The sequence below is a fragment of the Lytechinus variegatus genome, chromosome 17 (genome assembly GCF_018143015.1).
Source record: "Lytechinus variegatus isolate NC3 chromosome 17, Lvar_3.0, whole genome shotgun sequence".
Lineage (NCBI taxonomy): Eukaryota > Metazoa > Echinodermata > Echinoidea > Temnopleuroida > Toxopneustidae > Lytechinus > Lytechinus variegatus.
In genome coordinates, this window is record NC_054756.1 from 10,438,748 (window position 1) to 10,462,786 (window position 24,039).

Sequence of the window (24,039 nt, forward strand, 5' to 3'; positions counted from 1 at the left end):
TTAAATTCCTTTATTTTGGTCACTTGGGCCAAATCTAGGCTTGTAGTATGTATAATTGCCTGATTTTTGTTCAAATCAAACTTGGAAATTCCAGGCAATGTCTATGAACTTCGGGAAATTTGGGGTTCAGTTTCGAGAAATTTGTGTCAGATCTCTGGAAAACACTGGGTCAGACTTCTCGCTTTGGTCGCATTGCCAATGAAAGAAATCTCCATACATAAGTCCTCTAATAATAATTAAAATACTTATAACTTTAAAGCTTGATTAATTTTCTTAAACTTCAATTATTCTCTGATATTTCATTTTTACGCAAGCAATTATCCAATGGCTCTATTCTTCTTTTTATAAGGGAATCCAGCCTTGGTAATAAAATGTTGTGTGAATGAAGAAAAAAAAAGAGATCCAAATAAAGGGATACTCTGGGCTGAAAGTAAAACTTCATTGAGCAAAATACTGAAAATTGCATCAAAATCTGATAACAAATAACAAAGTTATTGAATTTCAAAGTTAGAAACATTTTGTGAAAACAGTTGAATATACATGTAGTATGTATGCACGTCGTCATAATATTAACATTAGGTGGGCTGATGATGTCACATCCCCACTTACCTTTTCCTTTCAAATATTAAACTTTACATGAAATTCATTTCTCCTATGCCTATTAATACAAAAGGGCACTAGTGCACCAAGTGGGAATCGAACCATGTCATCGGAATCCGAAACCCCTGCTCTACCGACTGAGCTTTCGTGCCTAACTGCACTGAATGGGGATTTTCTGGGGCTCTATTAGGGGGTTTTCTGGGGCTCTTTTTAGTATTTCAGAGGCGAAATCACCCTGAGCCCCCAGGTAACCTTTCTCCCTGGAGGCGAGCACTTTTCGAGCAGGGTGAATAACATTTCGTGTACGCGGGCACTACACTGTACCTGGAGAGGCATGACTAAATGTCACACACCTACATGTATCCACTCGACTGCATCTGAAAATAGCCTTGCTTGATCAGGGTGTTCTCATTACACAATTCCATAATAAACCGGGACATCAATCCAATCCAAAGCCAAACAGGGCTGGGCTTCATTCGCTTGATCCAGTTTGTGTCGGGACAAACAATAATTGTTTTTTGAAAAAAATGATGAATCATACATGTATGACCTACTTGGGTATTGCGTTTCACAGTGACACTATAAAGAATAAAAGATTGGAAACTAATCATGCACTGTACAGTCACCAATAAAAACTGTTGTTTTATTACATTATGAGAAGTTTTATTAGACCAGGGGTTCTCAATTAATTTTGTATAAGAGTGCTCACATTTGTTATCTGAAATCTGTAGGTACTGTGCAACTATCCAGTTACATGTGTTGCGAGTGAAGCGTCACAGAATGGGGTAGTGTAAAACAGTCCTTACGCTGGCCCTTGGTTAGGGTCAAGGGGGTGGAGCCCCCATTTGAAGCTTTTATGATAAACTGCAATAAACAGGATGTATATTAAATATATATATTTTTAAAATATTGTTTGCATACAATACATGTAGTGACCAATATGCACCACTTTGAATGCAATGCAACACAATGCACTGCTTTATGAGAACCAAAAGTAGTCCAGAGATCAATAGCGAAAAGGGTATACTGCATAATAAAGTCATGAAACAATTTTGAACCTTGTACTTTTTTCCTGTTTTTGTGATTTTTCCCCTTGCTGGCTTGCAAAAGTGCCATGCATGGATCAAGTTTTGACATTTTAAAAGATTTGTTTTTTGCCTATTAAACACATGTAATTCGGTGCACTCAAACACAGCTCAAGATTCTTTCTTACTTCTTGAACATTTTAATTAGCCATTACAAAAAAGGTAAATACCGTACTTTAATTTTCCGGTCAGAGAGTCCCTTTAATACCTTCAAACCAAATTTAGACCGTTAGATTCTTCAAATGACACACTCTCTTGATTCAATTTCCTTATTGAATAAATCAAAGATAGATGCCAACTGTTAAACCCTCAAACGATGAATCGTAAAATGAATCCTGCCCAAATCAATTAAAGCCTATTCCCCTAGGTGTTTAATGACTGGACAACTGAAAGCAGTGTTTACACTGCAATGTTAAATGTGACCCCATTCTCATCTACTTTTTGTGCTACATATCAGACACCAGTTTAATGTGTCATGGGAATGCTCAAAGCAGTCTAGGATGTGATCTCATCCCAGGGGGGGGGTGGAGGGGGGCCTGTGAGTCAAATGTATTACTGTACACATGCTTGGCCAAATTATTTCCAAACACCCCCTAAAACAAGATTTTCTCTGTGTGCAAAATACCCCCCTAAACAAGTTTTTTCTGGGGCTTTATTTACACAATTTGGCCCTAAACAGGTTGTCACCAGAATATGATCTGGGTCATATTGGGGGGGGGGGGGGGGGGAATACCCTAAATATGTTTGACCCTGCAAATGACCATAGGCCAGTCTTCCAAAACCACCCATTTTCTTGTAAATCAGTGTTTTTGATACCCAATAATGAGTGCATACCCGGCCCGCATCCAAAACTGAGAAGAAAAAAACATATTTTACGCCTGTTTTTTTTAAGTCACGCATGTACATGTACAGCAGTACATTTGACTGCCCCCCCCCCTCCCCCGAATCTCGTATTGTGATCTTCCAAACCAATTTGGAAGACCACATGGCAGGATGTGAATTTGAAGAAAACTTTAACCTCATTACACAGGTTTAAAGTGCAGACTCAGGAAACAATCTTCGCACACAGTAAAAACGTGGTACCTTGGGCCTGCCACTAATGTCGAATGTGCGTTTGCCTGACATGTATGCCACGGTTTAATTTCGAACAAATCATGCTACTCCAAAGAGTGCTCCCATATACATGTACCTACATGTACAAGACCATTTTTCTGACATGGTTATGGAAACCAGCTCAGTAGATGATGGGAATGCTAGCCAAATGATAGTGTACACTGGTTTCCTAAACCATTCGAACAAAGAAGTTGAGAACAGGATCTTGAAAAGTGACGTTTTTTAAATCTTACTAGCTTTGTTTGTAACTTCTTGTATGTACAGTGTACATGCTTGTAGGCCTACATGTACACTTGATGGAAGGGCATGCAGACAAATACTTGAAGAGGAAATCCACCCCTCCCCCCCCAAAAAAAAAAAATTCAATGCTTAAAATTGTAAAGTAATTGTTTAGGCATCGCTGCCACATTGTAACAGGGCATCTGCTAGTATTGTATAGTGCTAGATCAGTACAGGATGACTGTAACTGAACGTCAAGCAATCGATTAGTCTGCAAGCACAAAATATTTGACATTTTAACAAACAAGTCTAAACTTTAAGACTATCTCTAAATTCCAAAGGCTCTGTCTGCGTCAGATGTACATATCTACACGTAGTCTCACTATATGTACTTCAGACTCTGCGTTATGCACTATGCAAATTGCGAAAACCAGGAGTCTGTGCCTGCAGACTACGTTCGAATCTCACATATACATGTACATGCACTCTGGTATTTATGTTTAATTCATATAAGGTTTCGATCACTTGATCTGAAAGTGATTTTTAACAAACTATGAAGGAAGTTTGTTTCATTTTCCATCGATATAATTATTAAAGTATTCAAACTCATTATTAACCAAGCTGCATGTAATTACAAATTATGAAGTGGTGGTAGACCAATAATGTGTCAATATTCCGAGAAAATGGATACAGTATCTGCCTATCTGGAAGGCAGGTTGGCAGATTTTGAAAACTCTTTTTCCCCAGAATCCCCCATCCCCCCCCCAAAAAAAAAAAAATATTGTACAGTACATGTAAGTATGTGTTAGTAAGTATTAAGTAAGTAGTAGTGAATGGGTGAATGAAATAATAAATAAAATCAGTAGAATATAAAATAAACAAATTTGGATGGATGGATGTACATGTACCTGTATGGATGGGCGAATAAATAAATAAATGAATGAATGAATAAATAAATAAATGAATAAATAAATTAAAAAATAAATGAATAAATAAATGAATAAATATATAAATATATAAAGAAATAAATACATTAATAAATAAATAGCCTAAGGCAAAAGACTCACACTTTCCATCATAATCTCTGACAGAACAGTCAGGTCATTTGATGTGACCTGACTGTACTTTGGTGTCATCTACCCAGACACCAAACATTTTTAATATCTGTTGAATATTTCCAAAGTTATAATGCAGAAACCAACTAGCATATTTAATGAGTTGTGACCTTTGACCTGCAGACTCCGAATTCAAACTTAGCCTGTATTTTGGTGTCATCTACCTTCACATCCAATTTTTTCTTAAATCTGTTATTGTGTTATTAAAATACATGTTATTTGATCACGCAGAAACCAACTCGCATATTTAATGAGCTGTGACCTTTGACCTGCGGATCTACCTACACACCCAATTTTTTTTTTAATCTGTGGAATACATGTATTTCATATAAAGTTATCATGCGGAAACCAACTCGCATATCAAATAAGCTGTGACCTTTGCCTTTGACCTGCGGACTCCTAATTTTGACTTTTTAGCGGCCTGTATTTTGGTGTCATCTACCTACATGTACATGTACACACCAAAAATTTCTTTTTCTGGTTATATACCCAGTTGTTGTGTGTCAGGACACTCGATTTTAAAGAGCCAAATCAAACCACTTTAAACAGCCTATCGAAAAGTTACCGAGCAAAGTTTAATTTTTGTTAACAGTGCAAAGTCTAAGGCAATATAGGGAACTAAGCTGAAAAAAAATTATAGAATTCATTTTCTCTGTGCAATCCAAAGACAAAAAAAATTTTCAATATTCAAGTGTCCGGACACCCGAAACCCATGTAAAGAAAAGCTTCCAAATCTTTAGCCTACAGTATCATACAATACATGATGAAAAAAAGAATTCTATACATGTAGATAGTGTGGAGCAAATCGCAATGCGATATAAGAAAAATAACAGTACGTACTACAAGCACGTAGAATACATTTAAAGGGGAAGTTCACCCTGAAGAAAACTTTGTTGTAAAAATAGCAGAAAAAATAGTAAAAAATATTGGTGAAGGTTTGAGGATAATCCGTTAAAGTGTAAGAAAGTTAGTAGAGTTCAAAGTTTTGGATTTGTGACGTCATAAACGAGCAGCTGCCTCATGTGTTATGTGATATAAAATGTATGAATTTCAAATTTTATGTGGTTCCTGATGACTTAATTTTGTTTTCTTTTCATGATCGGATGTGAAATGATTTGTCTATTGATATACAAAAGGTACAGTGTAAACTATTTTCAATTTTCTGAGAAAATGGCATTTTATTGTTTTTTTACCATTCGCTATGTAGGAATGCTGCTCGCATATGACGTCACAAATCAAATAATTTAAATTCTAATAACTTTTTAATTATTTGATGAATTTTTCTCAAACCTTCGGCAATATTTTTTTTTTATTTTTTCTGCTATTTTTACAATAAACTTTTTGTGAGACTGAACTTCCCCTTTAAAAGTAGGCCAGGGCAACAGCTTTCAGTGTTTTTCTACATGTAGGTGCAGTTGCTACAAGTAATCTTGCCAATGATCTACATGAACAAACATGTATTCATTTGAATTTTTTTTTTAAATGTGGCAACACCCTTTGTGCCCTTGGCCTTTTGGGGCTGTACTTTCCAATGAGGACTGTTTTTAGTAACAACTGTGGGACTGATCAATCTCTATTGTCCTTCCTTTGTTTTGTCACCTTCAGCTGAAAGGGAAAGTCCGCAAAGTTGAGAGGCCACAGCTTTGTGGGCAGATGTCTCAAAATCAAATTGCTTCAAGAATCAAATTATAATAAAGTTAAGTCTTTCCTGGGTGGTTCTTGTCCTTTTGCTGCTGTTTTCTTTGTGTTTATTGTTGTTTATTTTTATTTTTTGCTGTAAAACGGATGTGGTTCATTTCGCTAAGGAAGTACATGTATGTACTATACATACAAAGTGTGTTAATCCCAAGAAGGCTTGGTATTTTGGAGTCCAGGAAGACCAGTGATTCCTTTTATTTAGTGCCCCCCCCCCCCCTCCAAGATCTCGGTTGTTGATTGCCCAATTGCGACAAAAAATAAAAGCAAACCATGTCATAATCTACAAAATAGAATTATTGTTCAAATTCACAAAGCCAATTCATGCATGAAATAAGAATTTGGATGTAGATATTCAAACAAAGCCCCAAAATAATTACATGTACTGAGACTTTCAGTGGGACAATGCCTTTAAAAAACTGGTATCATAATTTTTTTTTCTCATTAATTCATACATGTACAGTTCTTGTAATTTCTTTTTCTTTTTATCATTCATTTTTTTAATTATTTTTTCCATGAAAATTTTCAGCAAAACGTTTAAATCATAAGCATTGTGATGAAAAGAATTACTGATAATTGATATCAATCAGTTTGAAAGTGAAAATATTGATACTGTTTAGGAATTTTGATAATAGAAAATCAAGTTTTTGAGCGCTCACTCTACCATGTGAGTGAAAACAAAAAAATTGACTCCTCGCAAATCCCCAATTTAAGGATAAAATATGTCATGAACACATAATATATGGCTGGAAAGAGTATATTCCCCAAAATAATTTGATACGATATGAAATGGTGTGTCTTCACACTTGGATATTCAGTAGGTTTTCTTTTCATTGAAGTAAATTTTTGATTAGCACCAAATTAAGGCATGACTGCAATGAATGAATCCAGATGCCAATGATGTAATAATGAGTTTAACATACATTTATTTGCAAATTCCTTTCCCAACAAAATTATGTTGAGAATTGAAATAAAAAGTGTTTATTAAAGGACAAGTCCACCCCAACAAAAACTTGATTTGAATAAAAAGAAAAATTCAACAAACATAACACTGAAAATTTCATCAAAATCGGATGTAAAATGGGAAAGTTATGACATTTCAAAATTTCGCTACAATTCACAAAAACAGTTATATTAACAAGCCAGCTACATCCAATTGAGAGTCGATGATGTCATTCACTCACTACATGTATTTCTTTTGTTTTTTATTGTTTGAAATATGATATATTTTGATTTTCTCGTCATTGTCATGTGAAATGAAGTTTCATTCCTCCCTGAACACGTGGAATTCCATTATTTTAACATTTTGTGCTTCAGGCAAGGAGGTCATAATTTGTCAAATTCGTAAAAATTGAAATATTGTTTACCGTAAGTAACGGTGTATTAACCGCACCTTTTTCTCGGCGGGGCAGAAGCAAAAGTCGGGGGTGCGGTTTATACACGGTGACGGGTCTGAGCCAGCCCGCCGTAACCCCTCCCGTACATGTACGATGTCTGCCAGTTCACAACATCGAGTGGCCGGGCGTAGCCGCCCAGGCAATGTCGTTTAGAGGGGTATGAGCCGCGGGTAATGGGAAGCGATTATTGCAATATTAATTAAATGTTGTCCATAACAAACGCACCCACCTTCATGACACTAATTTTGACTTTATTCTCGATTCAAAGTAGTGAAGTTCCCTGGCGAATTTAAAGAGACGCCAAGCATACTCGGTAATATTTTGTCACCGCTGAGCGAGAGTTGAGTGAGCTTAGAGATTGCGTTGTAATGTGGTTATAGTGCGACTTAAGCTGGCGCTATTCAAAGTCCCGTTTCGCGCCAGCTTGTTTTTTTCCTTCCTGTTTGCTTTTCACAAGATACCATGTAAACCACCCACGAGAGAGACGGCAAGAAGCCGTAAAAAACAAATGGAAAAAATGCCAATTTCTTTGTTTCTTGAACCTTCCTATAATCCCGTATCCAAAATTCATGCTAAGACATCAAATTTCTGAAAGTGATTGAGAGATTGTGATGCAAGAAATGTGAATGTTTCTTCCTCCTACGCTGGGCCTGGGAAAGACACAGATCATAATTTGATAAGATGTACTGGCATGACTTGTACTGTATCGTAGTTTGCAATGTAATGGTAGTGCTGTGTGTGTACACTGTGACTGTGAGGTGAGCGAGTGTGTAAGTTGCCAATATTGTCGGGACCGTTCTTTCTTTCTAACATTTGTAGATGAATTGATCAAGAACAGCATATATCTGCAACCGGTAATCTCTTTGGATACTTTGAAATCTTAAAAAACTTAGATTTTGTTTCTTCGTACCTCAAATATGCATGTAAATGTGAGAAGATTTTTTTTTATTTTTTTTAGTTCAAAGTTGGGGGTGCGGTTAATACACCGTTACTTACGGTAATTCAAACAATAAAAAACAAAAGAAATAGTGAGTGAGTGACATCATCAACTCTCTCATTTGAATGTAACTGGCTCGTTCATATAACTATTTTGTTAAAAATAAGCAAAACTTTGAAATGTCATAACTTTCTTATTTTACATCCAATTTTGATGAAATCCTCAGCATTTTGCTTGTCTGATTTTTCTCTATTGATTCAAATCAACATTTTTCTGAGGTGGACTTGACCTTTAAACAATTATTATGAAAATTATTAAAAAGGTCTTTAAAAAAGATATAAATGCATCACTTGCACTATAGATTATGACATAATTGGCATCATAATTCGTTAATTGCAGTCATGCCTATTAATACTTTGGCACACATCAAAATTTACATCACAGCAAAGAATACCTCCTAATCATCCAAGCTAAACACATACCACATAAATATGGTTTCAAATTATTTAGGAGGACACACTCTTTCTGGCCATATAAAAATTATGTGTTCATGACATATTTTTTCATTACATTGGGGATTTTTTGGTGTCAAGTGTTTGTACTCACATGGAAGAATCAAACATGGAATGTTCCTTTTTTTCTTATTAAGAGAAAATTCAGATTTAACAAATTGATACTGAAAGAACACTTCCACCAACAATTTCCTAAAAAATAATGGAACTCGAAAAAGATTACAACAGTACAAACTCCTTTTAAACTCACAAAAAGAACCAAACATGTATACGAAAAAAAAAAAGATATATATATGTATATGTACCGTCAGTTTGCTGATATCCAATTTACATATTTCCAGGCAAAAATTCTTGGTCACTCCACGAGCATTTCTTGAAGGTGCTACTTCTCATCTCCGCTCCAGCGGTCAGCGAGAACAGTCCATCCTGCTGTCTGGCAAGTCTGGATCTGACCATCCAAGGACAATGTGTAATCTTTTCCTGGCAATTAGAGAACCGTCGCGCCCGCCCGTCCCCTCTCAAGAGCTCTGATGACTCAGTATCATCCAATGTTTACATGTGATGGCTATCATCATCGTCTCGGCATGGCAGAAAGAAAAGCTTTAGAGCACATCCAAGCAGCTCCGATGCTCTTTTGCCTCGTGTGCACTGCCGCTAACTCATCCTCAAACTATCTGGGGAGGAATCAAGAAGTGACACGAATGTTATTTCTGGCGATACTTCCACACATGCCTCGGAAAGGATCAGACGGTATATCTGTTACAGATCTCGGGGAATTAGGGACCAAGGGGACATGAAACTATCAAGTTCCTGTTACCTACGCTTGACAGATTGGAGTGGACGTCTCTCATTGCTGCTTACTCACTAAAAATATTCTGAAATTGTACTCGTTTCATTGCCATGGTGAATGAACTGTTGTTTGATAGACACAATGAATGATTGACGAGAATAATGACTGTACCCCGTCTGAGAGGGTTTCTGCTAATTACTTCCTTGAAGAAACACCTTGAGAAAGAAGAGTTCAGATTTGTTTGTATAAAGATGTACAAATTCTATTAAAGGTTGTTAATACATACACGTATGTATTTGGTGAATTGTCATAGATTTCTTGTTCATAGATTATTAAAGAAGAATAAGTTTTCTTTTCTTTTTTAATGAACTATCTAGAAGAGTGGGGTTTGCTAAGGTGTTTTGTTAAATGACTTCATGCACATTGTGTACAGAAAACAAATAAAATATCAAAGTCAAATTGCAATGCAGTGTTTCCAAAATAAATATGAAAATCACCAATACGGTTTCTATCATTTAACAGCAGTGGAATCGTAGCTTTTAGTTTTTAGATGATCAAAAAGGTGTTGAAATTTGCCAGAAAGATGGACAGGTCTGCACTTTAAAACAAACTAGTTCAGCACATTTTCCAGAGAGGAACCACCCTTTCCACTTTCGTACACTTTAATCAGTGAGATCCCTCGTTAGCTATGTGGGATATGGCAAGCTTAATGAAGTAAATTGCTCTAAATTTTCTAAATATTTTAAACCATCAGACATCTTGGTATCAAAAGATTGGCTGGTCTCTCGCCCACCAATCTCCTCCTTTTAGTGAAGCTGGACTAATAAATAAATCTCTCTTGGGTGATTTTCAAACACGTCAGAGTTGCTCTTCTCTGACTACTGCTACATACAGCATGGCTGCATGTAGCTGTGCTGATCATACGACTTTATTAAGAATCCAGATTCCAGACATTACATTAAATCCCCTTAAAGGAAATGATGGTTGATCAGCTGATGCACTGTATTCCAAAATTAAATAAAACTCATTTTACAACTAGCAAAAATCAAATTAGATTTTTAAATTAAACTCTTTTAGTTCTCAGTGCATAAATTTTTTTTTTTTTTTTTAATCTGGGGGATATTTCATTGGCATTATTTTGATCGGCAATTTGGCTCTATTCCCCCCCCCCCCTTAATAAAAGCACATTATATACATTACATGTATGTAAATGTATATAGGGTATACCCTTCTCAAGGTGCAAGAAAATTATACACCACCCCACCAAGTCTGCAAGCACAGACTTATATTTGACACCTTTGCACGCTGATGTTGGAATCTATCGTAATGATTAGTTTTCTCCCCGATCTTCATAGTGGATAGGCTAATAAAAGGCAATAGATCTTGGATAACATCTATAGAATTATAGTAAGTATCAATGGTGCAATATGGATATCTTAAATGAAAGAAAACAACATGGAAACAATCGTCATTATTATCCCCAGAAAAATTTAATTCAGCGTGCAAAGAGTTTTAATTATACCATAAAATATGTCTAGAGCACTGAAGACAAGACATCAAACTCTCTACAGGTCTCATCATCATCATCATCATCCGTTAAAGTACAGTCCACCAGTCCACCTGGTCAGAGGCAGTCACAGAACTTGTATTTATACTGTACTTAGTGAATCTAGTTTCAACATTTCAGACTCTCTAACATGCACTAGATGCTAATCACGAAAACAAAAGTTACTATATGCAGACTACACCTACTCTCAAATCATGTACTGTAGACCTATATTAAATCAACGCATTGTTGATTGTTCAAAGGTTCATATCATGCCATGAACATACATTTATTCATAGCTGTCAGAGTGCATACATGTGGATACAACCAAATACTATACATGTACATGTATGACTACTTCACAGAAAGTACATGTCCTGTACATGTACATGTATTTACATCACTAGCGTACCTACGGGTGGGGGGGAGGTGGTATGGGCAGAGGTGGCAGACTGCCCTCCCTGACGAGTCAAAACCCGTGCAAGGGACATATCCCTGCCCCCCCCCCCCCTGATGAGTCACAACTGATCCCTGGCCCACTCCTTTGAGCTTGAAGACCTTTTTTTTATTATTTATTCATTTTTTTTTGTCAAATTTTTTCTGGTACGAAATCCTTTAATTTGGGTTGAAGGCCTTCATTAGGTGGTTTCAGACCGCCTCGAAGTTCGCGAGGTATTCTCTGATCGGGAAATTTACCCCGATCAGAAAATACCAGGTATTTTGGTAATGTGAAAGCAAACTACGCGTAATTTCCCCGAAAGAAAATACCCGCTAAATAGTAGGTACTTGGCGAAATTACGAGAACTTTCGTGGGGATTTTTCAAAGGTCGCAGGTATTTTGGCGATGTGAAAGCAAATTACGGGAACTTTTATCCCAGCGTGTCGTTGGGCGCGGCGGCGTGGGTGGCTGCTGGGCAAGTGATTTTGAATCTCCCGCCTTGCCTGCTTATCAGACCACACTGCGCATGCTCGTAACTTCGGGAACTTATCCCGAAGGATGTGTTTCGGGGCGGTGTGAATGCAGGAATAATTAACGGGTATTTTTTAGCCTTAAAAAGTTCTCGTAATTTAACAGGGATTCTTGTGATCGAGGCGGTTTGAAACCGCCTATTGTTTTTTTTATTGTCAAATTTTTTGGCGGACGAATTCGCCCCCCCCCCCCTGTGGAAAATCCTAGGTACACCACTGGTGTGCATATCACTTTTACAGAATTGGTACTGTATATTAAATGTTTAAATTGGAGAAAACTTTCTAACTCAGGACTGCAATCACTGTTACCGGACAGGAACTCGTGTATCATAATAAACTTTACTTGCGTATGTACAAATTTCAGTTTATTAGAAAAAAAGGAGGTAACTATCTGAAAATCCAGACTAGAAAAGCCATGAATGAATCAACAAAATCCTCTAAAGACTAGGCGCGTTGCATTATACTGCGCGATCTGATCTATCATATTAATGCAGACATGGAGTATGCAACCTTTATGAAAAGTTTTCAAGGTTTGGCAGTTACATACTGCATGTATGCCTGGTAATACATGACATTCTGTAATGTGTATATCATGAACTTGAAAAGAGATACTTAGCATTTTTTTTTTACAATGTTATAACCCTTACAAGGAGTATGTAAATTTTTGTTTTGTTTCGTTTTTCCTTCATAAATGTGCATTTTGTTTGCAGAGACAGGCTCAACTAGCACTGTGCTATTTTCTGGTCCCATTTACCATGGTATTTTCATACAAGTATGTGTATTTTTGTAATGCAATTTGTTCCATAACCTAACAACATGTGAATATAATAGTAAATATAAATAAATCAAATTGTAGGGCCTACATGTAGAGTACATGTATGTATATGCATGTCCAGCCGTTCAAGTAGGAAGTTTAAAGGAGAATGAAACCATTGGAACAAAATAGCTTGTGTGAAAACAGAAAAATCAACGAAACAGATCAACGAAAGTTTGAGAAAAATCGAACAAATCATGAGAAAGTTATGAGCATTTGAATATTGCAATCACTAATGCTATGGAGATAGCAAATTGGCAATGCGACAAAAATGTGTGATGTCATTGGGGAACAACTCTCCCCATTACTTTAGTATATATTTCACTTGAATTACCTCTTTTATCACATCTATCCATAGATCATGTGTTCTTTCTACATGAGGGCATGTAATACATATTTTTTAAGAATACATCATGGATAAAGAGTTTGTATCATCATAAGAAAAAGCAAAAAGAGACATTTTGAGGGTATTTTGTAGTCCACCAAAGGGAAAGTTGTTCATCAGTGACATCACACATCCTTGTCGCATTGCCAATAGGAGGATCTCCATAGCATTAGTGATTGCAATATTCAAATGCTCATAACTTTCTCATTATTTGTCCGAATTTTCTCAAACTTTCTTTATTCTTATTCTTTGATTTTTCTGTTTCTACACAAGCCTATTTGTTCCAAAGGTTTCATTCCCCTTTAAGTAGGACAAGACAAGTGCTGCCATGCGAGTACACACTACCTATAGTGTACAATCATTCATAAATTGATATTTTCATGATTCACCACTGACACGTCATGCAAATACAATGTAAACAAAAGAGGATGAAGGGGGTTGTTTGTCTTGTCACTGGCATATTATACTTTATATTGCAAATAATGGAAATCTGAAAATAATATGCATATACATATGTACAATGGCTGAGATTCTTTATGGACCCCTTTTCTAACCATGTAAACTGTAGTAGTGTTTCCCAAACAAATAACAACGAACTCAAAAGGTACATGCATGTTTTCTCATATAGGCATTATATGAGCGTTTTCAAATGTGCATGGTGAGAATGCTGAAAGCAATACCTTAAATAATATCAAACCCAAAATTTTTGCATTTTAGAAAATTTTGTTGAAAATGTTACAATTTTGAAAATTCTCTGATTAAATTTATCAATATTTTTCCTTCCTAAATACTGGTACTTTTGTAGCCCCAATACTCGAGAAGCCAGTAGTTCTTGTGTATCTATAAAAATATCAGTATTAATAGATTCAAAGAGAATATAATAAAAAACACTTGCATTATCATCATCCCCCCCCATTAATTCAGATGGCAAAGAATTACGTAAATACCATGATACTGCAGACCTTCATTTTTGAGGAGCGCAATCGCGCTGGCGCTCCTTCCGCGCTCCTAAAAAAATATAAGGAGAGCAAAAAATCACGCTCCCCCCACAAAAAAAAAATGCTAAAATTTCACATTTTCCATCTTTAAATCCATGAAATGGCCACCTATTTTCCATAATTCCTTGAAATTATTTTGATTTAGTTGAAAACTATCAGAAAATGAATATTCACCTCTTTCGCGACTCTGATTTGAACTTGGTAATTATTGTAGTCCCATATGTAGATTTTCATGGTAACACCATTGAAGTCTACATGTGGGACTACAATAATTACCGAGTTCAAATCAGAGTCGTGAAAGAGGTGAATATTCTTCATTTTTCTGAAAGTTTTCAACTTAATCAAAATAATTTCAAGGAATTATGGAAAATAGATGGCCATTTCATGGGTTTAAAGATGTAAAATGTGAAATTTTAATAATTTTTTTTCGTTTAATTTTTTTTTTTGCAAGAGCGCGATATTTTGTAAACGTATTGACCCAGGCCTAATTTCACCACAGATTAATTAATAGCTACACAGCTATTGCATATACAATGTTACAAGAAATCTACATTTTATTGTATTGATTTGAGCTCCTCAAGGAGAGCGATTCTGAGGAGCTCAATTGAGCTCCTTTAAAAAATACGGAGAGCGATTTATTGAGCTCCATGAAATTATAAACCTGAAGGACTGATACTGGAGTCTGGAAAAGGGGTGGAGAAGGGGAGGGGGATGGGGGTGGGGTTGGGCCGGTACAACATGCTCAAGGCAGTGCCAGAGTACAACCCCATCAAGGAGTTGAGAGAGCCAACAATGAACATGTACATAAATTCTGTACATAGAAATTATGCTGTTAAATGACTGGAGCACAAATTATGATTTTATAGCATACATGTTACATGTGCTTCTAGAGAACAATTCCATAGAAATGCAGCAGGTGGAAAATACACAGGGGCTTTCAAATAGGGGGACTTTGCAGTATAAATTAGGCAGTGTTTATGCTTCCAGTTTTCGGGTCAGAATCAGCGTTTCCATACGTGATTAGTCCAAAAGACGGTTGCGTCCATGCTTACTTTCATCTAACCGACGTTTCAAAACGCCGATCGTAAACTCACAAAAAGGTCATTTTGTAAACGTCGTTTGACCAGAATCGGGCTTTCTGGGGAAGTATAAACAGAACCACGATCGTAAACGTGTTTAAATTACGTAATTTGGTACATGCTTCTGGTGAGATGAAAATCCACGGGCAAATACAGTCGCATTGCTCCATGGCCGCATCTTACCTCCACGTATTTAATAACAACACTCGGAAAAACAAAACTTTCGAAAAAAGGCGCGCTCAATTTGACCTCGCTTTCCTGCTCAACGAGACTTACGATGCAAAGCCAGCTGGAGATCGTGATTTCGCCTCTGAAAAGTTAAGCATAAACAGCACTCCCATAACCAAGTTATGATCGGCGTTTTGAATCAACGTTTGAAAACGCTGATTTTGTCCTCGCAATAGAAGCCTAAGCACACCCTTAATGCACTAGTTACAGTCAAAGCCAGGGAAGACTAATAAAAAGCCAGTAAAATTACAATGCCAACTGTAATACAATATAGCAAAATTGGGCTGTTGAGATAAACAAAAAAAAGAATATTGTCCCTGGAATACACAATCTAATCTCAAATAGTGTATGTACATGTACATCTATAGCTGTAGTACATCAGCTAAAAATGAGAATGAATTGTTTAAACTTCTGTCTCATGATGCCCTTTCTGGGGTTAAGCAAATTTAACACGAACACATCCATTTTTATTGCACAGTGTGATTTCATCGAGTTTATAATTAGGCCTTCAGGTATTTGAGTCATGACTGAATGAGTCATCTGAAGAGTTTATCCAGCATGTATTTGTTGAAGACGGTGATAACTACATGTACACCAGGATGACAACAATACTGATAATCAATGATAGACAAAGTGTATTTAGTCTTACAAGGGAGGGAGTAGGCTGGTTTGAGCATGGGGGTGCAAATCCGGAGGAGGTGGAAATAAAGTGGCATGGGGCTGAACATCTTTGGGAGGTGGAACTAAAGTGGTATGGAGGGTGCACATCTTGGGGAGGTAAATGTAGAACTAAAGTGGCATGGGGGTGCACATCTTGGGTAGGTAGAACTAAAGTGGCATGGGGGTGCACATCTTGGGTAGGTAGAACTAAAGTGGTGTGGGGGTGCACATCTTGGGGAGGTGGAACTAAAGTGGTATGGTGGGTGCAAATCTTGTGGAGGTAGAAATTCTACATGTATTAAGTGGCGTGGAGGGCGCACATCTTGGGGAGGTGGAACTAAAGTGGCATGGGGGTGCATATCTTTGGGAAGTAGAACTAAAGTGGTGTGGGGGTGCACATCTTGGGGAGGTAGAACTACATGTATTAAGTGGTGTGGAGGGCGCACATCGTGGGGAGGTGGAACTAAAGTGGCATGGGGGTGCATGTATATTTGGGAAGTAGAACTAAAGTGGTGTGGGGGTGCACATCTTGGGGAGGTGGAACTCAAGTGGCATGGGGTGCACATCTTGGAGAGGTGGAACTAAAGTGGTGTGGGGGTGCACATCTTGGGGAGGAAGAACTATTAAGTGGTGTGGAGGGTAAACATCTTGGGGAGGTGGAACTAAAGTGGCATGGGGGTGCATACATGTATATTTGGGAAGTAGAACTAAAGTGGTGTGGGGGTGCACATCTTGGGGAGGAAGAACTATTAAGTGGTGTGGAGGGTAAACATCTTGGGGAGGTGGAACTAAAGTGGCATGGGGGTGCATATCTTTGGGAAGTAGAACTAAAGTGGTGTGGGGTGCACATCTTGGGGAGGTGGAACTAAAGTGGTGTGGGGTGCACATCTTGGGGAGGTGGAACTAAAGTGGCATGGGGTGCACATCTTGGGGAGGTGGAACTAAAGTGGCATGGGGTGCACATCTTGGGGAGGTGGAACTAAAGTGGTGTGGGGTGCACATCTTGGGGAGGTGGAACTAAAGTGGCATGGGGTGCACATCTTGGGGAGGTGGAACTAAAGTGGCATGGGGTGCACATCTTGGGGAGGTGGAATTAAAGTGGCATGGGGTGCACATCTTGGGGAGGTGGAATTAAAGTGGCATGGGGGTGCACATCTTGGGAGGAGGAATTAAAGTGGCATGATGGGTGCACATCTTGGGGAGGTGGAATTAAAGTTTGGAAAATCAGCTGTTGAAAGCAGAAGAATGGGTACAAATTCTGATTTGCTTGCCATTGTCGGAACTCCTCTGCCTCAGCCGGAGGGTGCACCAGTCAAACCCCAGCATACGCCCTTGTCGTCTGCCTTTTTGTATTACTACTTGAATTTATTGGCACTCTTTTTTTAATACTTGTATCTTTGATTGGCTGTATTCTGATATGTAAGATATATTCAATACATCACTGTACCTCTATCAATGTTCTGCTCCAAAATGCAGCAAATGCATTGGGTTGAAATTATAATTGTTTGAAAATTACAAGAATTTACTTTAAAAGAAGAGGTGTACAGTATGTGAAAATCACAGATCTATAGAAAATGAATCATCCTATTGAAATGTGTATCATACAATTCAAATGTATGTAAAATGCTTTCTGAATTTCTGATAATGATTGCACCAGTTTTAAAAGGCAAGTAAAATTAAGACCTCACATGCATACAATAATGCAAAATTGAGTGTATAGATATTCTGCTTTGGCTACTGTAGACAGAAATGATGTCAAACAAAGATGCAACACATTTTTTTTCTCATCACAATGAACATTTTCACTGCTTGTGATCATACAGTATCAATCCATCAATTTATGTATTTATTCATTTAAAATTCCATGCATTATTTTCATACATGTATGTACTGTATTCATAAAAAACTAATTCAATAATTTCCATTCTTCATGTAACAATTTAAAAATACAAATTTCTTCTAAATACACTTTTATACAAATTGCTATTTCTGATCCGGCAAATTATCCCAATCTGAACAATCTTGAGATTATTTGTAATAGTTACGAAATCATTGCAAGAGTTTGCTGGATTAATCTCAAGATTGCAATCCTAAGTCAATAAAGGATTATTTGCAAATAGCCCGCTATGTTCAAATTATCCTGCTTCTTCGCAGGTGCAGACGCACTCAGGATTACAGTGTATACCAGTAATGCATTCACAGCATTAGACCATAATGCGTCCAACCTAGCTTGAGCACGAATTGCTCTAAAGCGCTGATGGAGATGGGGTATCATATCTTGAATCTCGAGATTAATCGCGAAGAGGGCCGATTGGGCCAGGCGCGTAGCCAGGGGGGGCAGTGGCCCCCCAAAAAAAACTTCCCCAAAAAGAAAAAAGGAAGGGAAAAAAGAGAGGAGAAAAGGAAAAGCGAAGGAAGGGAAGAAAGGTAGCTTTGTAGGTTTTTCTTTTTATTCTTTATTTTTTCCTCAAAAGAGAAATTCCTTCACTGTTGCTATAAATTTATACATGAATTTTGCTTCCGCGCTGTGCGCGGTTAAATGACAATATTGCAGTTCTCCTTTGTATCCCCTGACCCTTTCTCTTACCCTGTTTTTCCACCTCATCTTGTCAGTTAAAGTTAAAATGTATACATTAGGGCATGGAATTAGACATGTTTTTATAGCTCCATGGAATCAGAGTAAGGTTAAACTGAAGTATATGAAGTTATCTCTTTTTTCAAATTGATCGCGCAACTTCTGGTTGGGTCGACTCCAGGCGGGTAAAATCTTTATATCAATTTCTACCGTCACCTCCATATAGGCAACTTCTCCCGCTTTTCAGCTCATTACTAAACAACCATAATTTGGGGGCAAACGGGTACCTAATTTCAAAAGAGGAAGTTATACAATTTGTGTCGTATTGAATTAAAAAAAAGTGCAATATTTTTTTATCAAATTCTATTAAACTTCATTTCCCTGGACATTCATCTCCTGTCCCGTTTTGCGCCCTCGGTTTGAAATTTTGAATGACATTTAGAATGCAGCGCTTCAGGATAATAGTCATCATCCTTTTTTATATGATTAAATAAATCACAGAATTTTCAACTTTTTGCGCACTATTTTCCTTGTAATGAAGTTCAATAATTCTAGAAAATCAATTGAATTAGACCCCATGGGGTATTAGAAATATCTGCATTTGATGAAACGTCCGCCCTTTGAAATTTCTGAGTTTCATTGCTCTGGGTGAGGAGGAATATCTTTATCCCGGCATATACCCTTCTTCTCCTCTGTTTTGCGAGTTAAAGATTATTGTTTGTAATCAAATCTGATCTTTCCAAGGGAAGCATTCATTTTAACTTAGAGACCCCTTATGGGTGATTCCATACGTGTCGTACGGGACATTTAGAGAACATTTGACAGTTTTTCACAAGAAAAAACAAAAAATATTCCAGTAACTATAGGTGGTCATCAACTACTACCAGAGTGTAAGAAAAACCAAAACTTAACATGACTTGAATTCACATCCTGTATAATACAGATTAAAAATAGTAATGTGTCGTACGGACGCAGAAAAAGTGGCTTTTTTAGAAACCTCAAGTTTGTACTCAAAAGTCTGTGAGTTGGGCAGATAAATTTCATAGAAACTGAACTCAAATTGACACTCAATTACCCAAGAACAAACACATTTATAAAAGAAAGTAAAATAAACATTCATGAATAAATAAAGCAAATTATAATTTTCGAGAACATTGTGGCGTACGGGACATTCAAAATGTGTCGTACGGGACATCTCTAAATTGAAGCCAAACTTTCTTACTTTATGTCACTTTGACTTCTCCAATCACATTATTTGGCTGATGATAATGATAATCCCATCAAACTAAGACATTCATTAGGTTAGAAACCGCTATTAGGTGAATATTTCTGTCAATATATCATAAACAAAATAATGTGTCGTACGGGACAATTGTGTGTCGTACAGGACACTTGTGTGTCGTACGGGACACTTGTGTGTTGTACAGGCACTTGCGTGTTGTACTGGGCAGCCTGAATAAATAAACATGAACTTTTTATCAATCAGAAGGAGCATTACCCCTAAATTCTTGCTTATTTATGAATAATCAGTCATTCAGGACAATACAATTAAGTAACCTCAATATATACAATTAGGAGCAATATGTTATAATTTTTTTCATGATGGGAAATGTACAAGTGTTCACAGCATTTTTACGAGCTGAAAAACTTCAGGTTTTGTGTGAAGTTATATTTTAGGGAACTAATTGATGATTTCCAAACACTATTTAAACAATAAATGAATGAAACTTTGTATAAATTATGGGGCTAAAATGATGATGTTATGATTTTTTATATAAAATGTATATCTACATGATATATGTCACAACTGTCACTTTTTTTGGTTTTTTTGTCACAAATTTTTTTTTCTAAAGAAATGCGGTTCTACTTTTTCAAAACCATCTGCATTTCATGAAACCATATGGTTTGTCTTATTTTCCAGATTTTTTTTACAACTTGAAAAAAGTAAGGAGTTTCAATACTGTATATAAAAAATAGTGATCATCAAGGGAAGTCCAAATAGATGATCATGATGATATGTATTTTTTACATCTTATAATAATTCCACATTAGCATGCAAGAGGGAGTCATTCTTCAGGCTAGGTTGAAATAAGTATAAAAGTTTTCTTTTCATGCTCAATGAAAAGAAATTAACCTGCTCTGATCAGTGAAAATCACCAGTTTAGCTGAAGGGATTCACAAAAGAATAAGCCTACATGAAATCAATTAAAATATTTAGAATCACCTATTTCATGTTCTGTGGAGATAAACAAAGTACTTTTTTAGTTCACTTTATGTTAAATCAATTAAATGAATTTAAATATGCCTACTATTTATGGTTTCTGAATCCAAATCCTGCAATTAAATGCATTATTATATTGTGTGTCGTACGGGACATTTTTTAATAGGACAATAATTGAAAAATGAAGGGCAGTAATTAGATCCTTATGGGATAAATCGATCACCCATGGGTCAAACAAAGAGAAACTCATTTTATGAAATTGCATCATCAAAAATGAAATTGTAGGAAAAACTTTTGCATTGTCATGTGTCGTACGGGACATTGCCAAAAATAGGTTCGGAAAAATCAGGGCTGCCCCTATTATGGATCATGAAAATGTTGTAGATATTATTTGGAACCATCAATGATATATTATTCTATTGACCTGCAATATTTTCAATCTTCTCTTGCTTTGCAAATAATTGTTTCAGGTGGAATTTGTACTTGACTATTCAATGAGCAAAATTATTGAAAATTTGAAATTCCATTGTTCTACCCCCAAAAAACTATATATCTGTCTTCACTTTTAGTTAAAACTCATAATTTTCATAAAATTTAGGTATCATAGTAAAATATTACACTACTTATGACTTATTGAAAGCATGTTCAAATTTATGATATTTTTGAAGTTCTAGTGTGGAATCGCCCTTATATCTCGAGACCCTTTTCTTTGGAAAAAAGCTTGATAAAATGCTTTAGCTTCCGCACTGCGCGCGGGGTAATTATTACATGTATTTTGATTTCCTCCATTTCATCCCTTTTTTGTGCGTTCACAATCACTTTTGAAAACAAGGTTCGAAATCACAATATAGTCAACTGAATTGGAGCTGATATAGGTACTAGAGACAAGAGAGACAGCTCCTTTTCATTTTAATTTATAAATGAAACACCGAAATAACTCCCCCTCCCTGCACCCCCTAGGGACCGCGCTTCGCGCGCTCTGTGTTGGCACGCTTCACGTGCATTTACCGCCCCCTTCAAAATGAAATCCTGGCTACGGGGTTGGATCGGGCAAAAAAAATCTTGAGATTGAGCAAACTCTGGCTGGTGCAGCATCGCCTCTAGTGTCAAACATGACAGTTATGTCAATTAATCACATCCTGACCTGCTCACTTTCAAACATCCACACCAGACCCTGGCCCTCTCCCTCCCCTCATGTATTTTGAATAGAGAATGGAACAAATAATGATTGGGTTTTTTTTTAAGTTTTGTAATTACTACGACCATAATGTATTAGCAGTGATATCATCCGGTATTAACGTGTACGGTAAGTGAACATTTATGAATTTTAAAACTTACCGGGAATTATCTCCAACTTTTCCATACATAGCAATTAAATTTCAATTTCAGTGTAAAAAAGAGCAGATATTTTTAAAACAAGAAACTTAAACTGGCCTCTCTTCAATGTCAACAATTATTTAGTTGGGAATGACATGATGACACAAAGGGCTGCCAATTCTATTTCTATTTTAGCTTTGTAGCCTAGTGATTGGTGACAAAGCAACAAGTGAAGGCCTTTCATCAAAAGATTTTTTATGGGAAAAATTAATGTAACTCTATGAAAATCCAACAGTGTCATAACTTTCTAGACAGGAAATTTGCAAAATGTCCTTTGTAAGTTTATACAAAGGAGAACATATCAAATTGTCAATAAATCAATGAATTTATATGCATCATATGATGCGGTATTTGGTACCATGGGGTACCAAATAATAATCCGCCATTTTGTTGAATTATTTATTTTATTTTTGGCGCTGTACCCTGGGTTACCAAAAATGTGTACAAGTATATTTTAATGTTTTGTACAGATTTTTTTTTTCTTTTTAGTGATCTTATGTAACAATTAATGCACGCAAATCATAACTTTATGCTATTTGTTTACTATTATTGGCATAAGATTGTATCAAAGAAAGGAAATAGGCATTGTGATGATTGCCCACATCATTGTCATGATTGTCGCACCAATCGTATGACCGTGATCACCATGACAACAATGTAACAATGTAAATTTAATAATGTAGACCTAAACTGTAATTTCTGCAATTTAGGCTACCTATATAAAACAACAAAACCCAAATCCAGGGGGAAGGGGGAGGCATCTGATTTTCTTTGTTGCTGCACAGCAACTTACAGCAGGTAATATAGGGAGAGTTGAAAAAAACATGTAGTCCGAATTACAAACCAGACCAAAATAGGCAATCATCTGTATCTATGTAAACCAGGCTTTGATTTGGCAATAAACAGTGAATTTTGTGTGACCAGAAATAGAATTGGAATTAAAACATTGAACTGTAATGTGGGTGAATAGTCATCATGCCAACAAGAAGGTTTAAACATACAAAGTACATGGACAGTACAAAATAAAGGACAAGTCCATCCCAACCATTAGTTGATTTGAATAAATAGAAAAAATTCAACAAGCATAACACTGAAAATTTCATCAAAATCGCATGTAAAGTAAGACAGTTATGACATTTTAAAGTTTTGCTTAATTTTACAAAACAGTTATATGTTCATCCTGGTTGGTATGCAAATGAGGAAACTGATGATGTCATCCACTCACTATTTCTTTTGTATTAATATGAAATATTCTATTTTTCTCCTCATTGTCAAGTGAAACAAAGATTAATTCCTCCCTGAACATGTTGAATTATTGTTTTAATACTACAGAAATATGCGTCAGTCATGTTGGCCCTTGTTGTCAAATGAAATATTGTATAATTCAAACAATAAAAAACAAAAGAAACAGTGAGTGATGGACATCATCGACTGTCTCACTTGCATGTCACTGAGATGTTCATGTTTGTTTTGTGAAATGAAGCAAAACTTTAAAATGCCATAACTTTCTTATTTTACATCCGATTTTGATGAAATTTTCAGTGTTAAATGCTTGTTGAACTTTTCTCTTTTTATTCAAATCAAGTTCTTGTTAGGGTGGACTTGTCCTTTAATACCAAACCCACCACTTCACAGCATACGGGAGGCATGTACATACAGAGGATCACAAACTAGTAATTCATATCGTGCAAAATCCCACATGTAATGTACATGCAAGTCCTATA

The 24,039-nt window shown here is 36.4% G+C and overlaps 1 protein-coding gene across 5 annotated transcripts in view; it reads right to left on the reverse strand.

Moving 5' to 3' along the window:
- The window catches only part of LOC121430696, a 43,257-nt gene that overhangs the window by 13,288 nt on the left and 5,930 nt on the right, over positions 1-24,039 (reverse strand). For 3 of the 5 annotated variants that reach the window (XM_041628049.1, XM_041628047.1, XM_041628045.1), the window contains exon 2: positions 8,979-9,347. The gene's annotated coding sequence lies outside the window, so the exon portion shown is untranslated. The remainder of the gene's footprint in view (positions 1-8,978; positions 9,348-24,039) is intronic. The other 2 variants (XM_041628048.1, XM_041628046.1) reach the window with 1 other exon arrangement.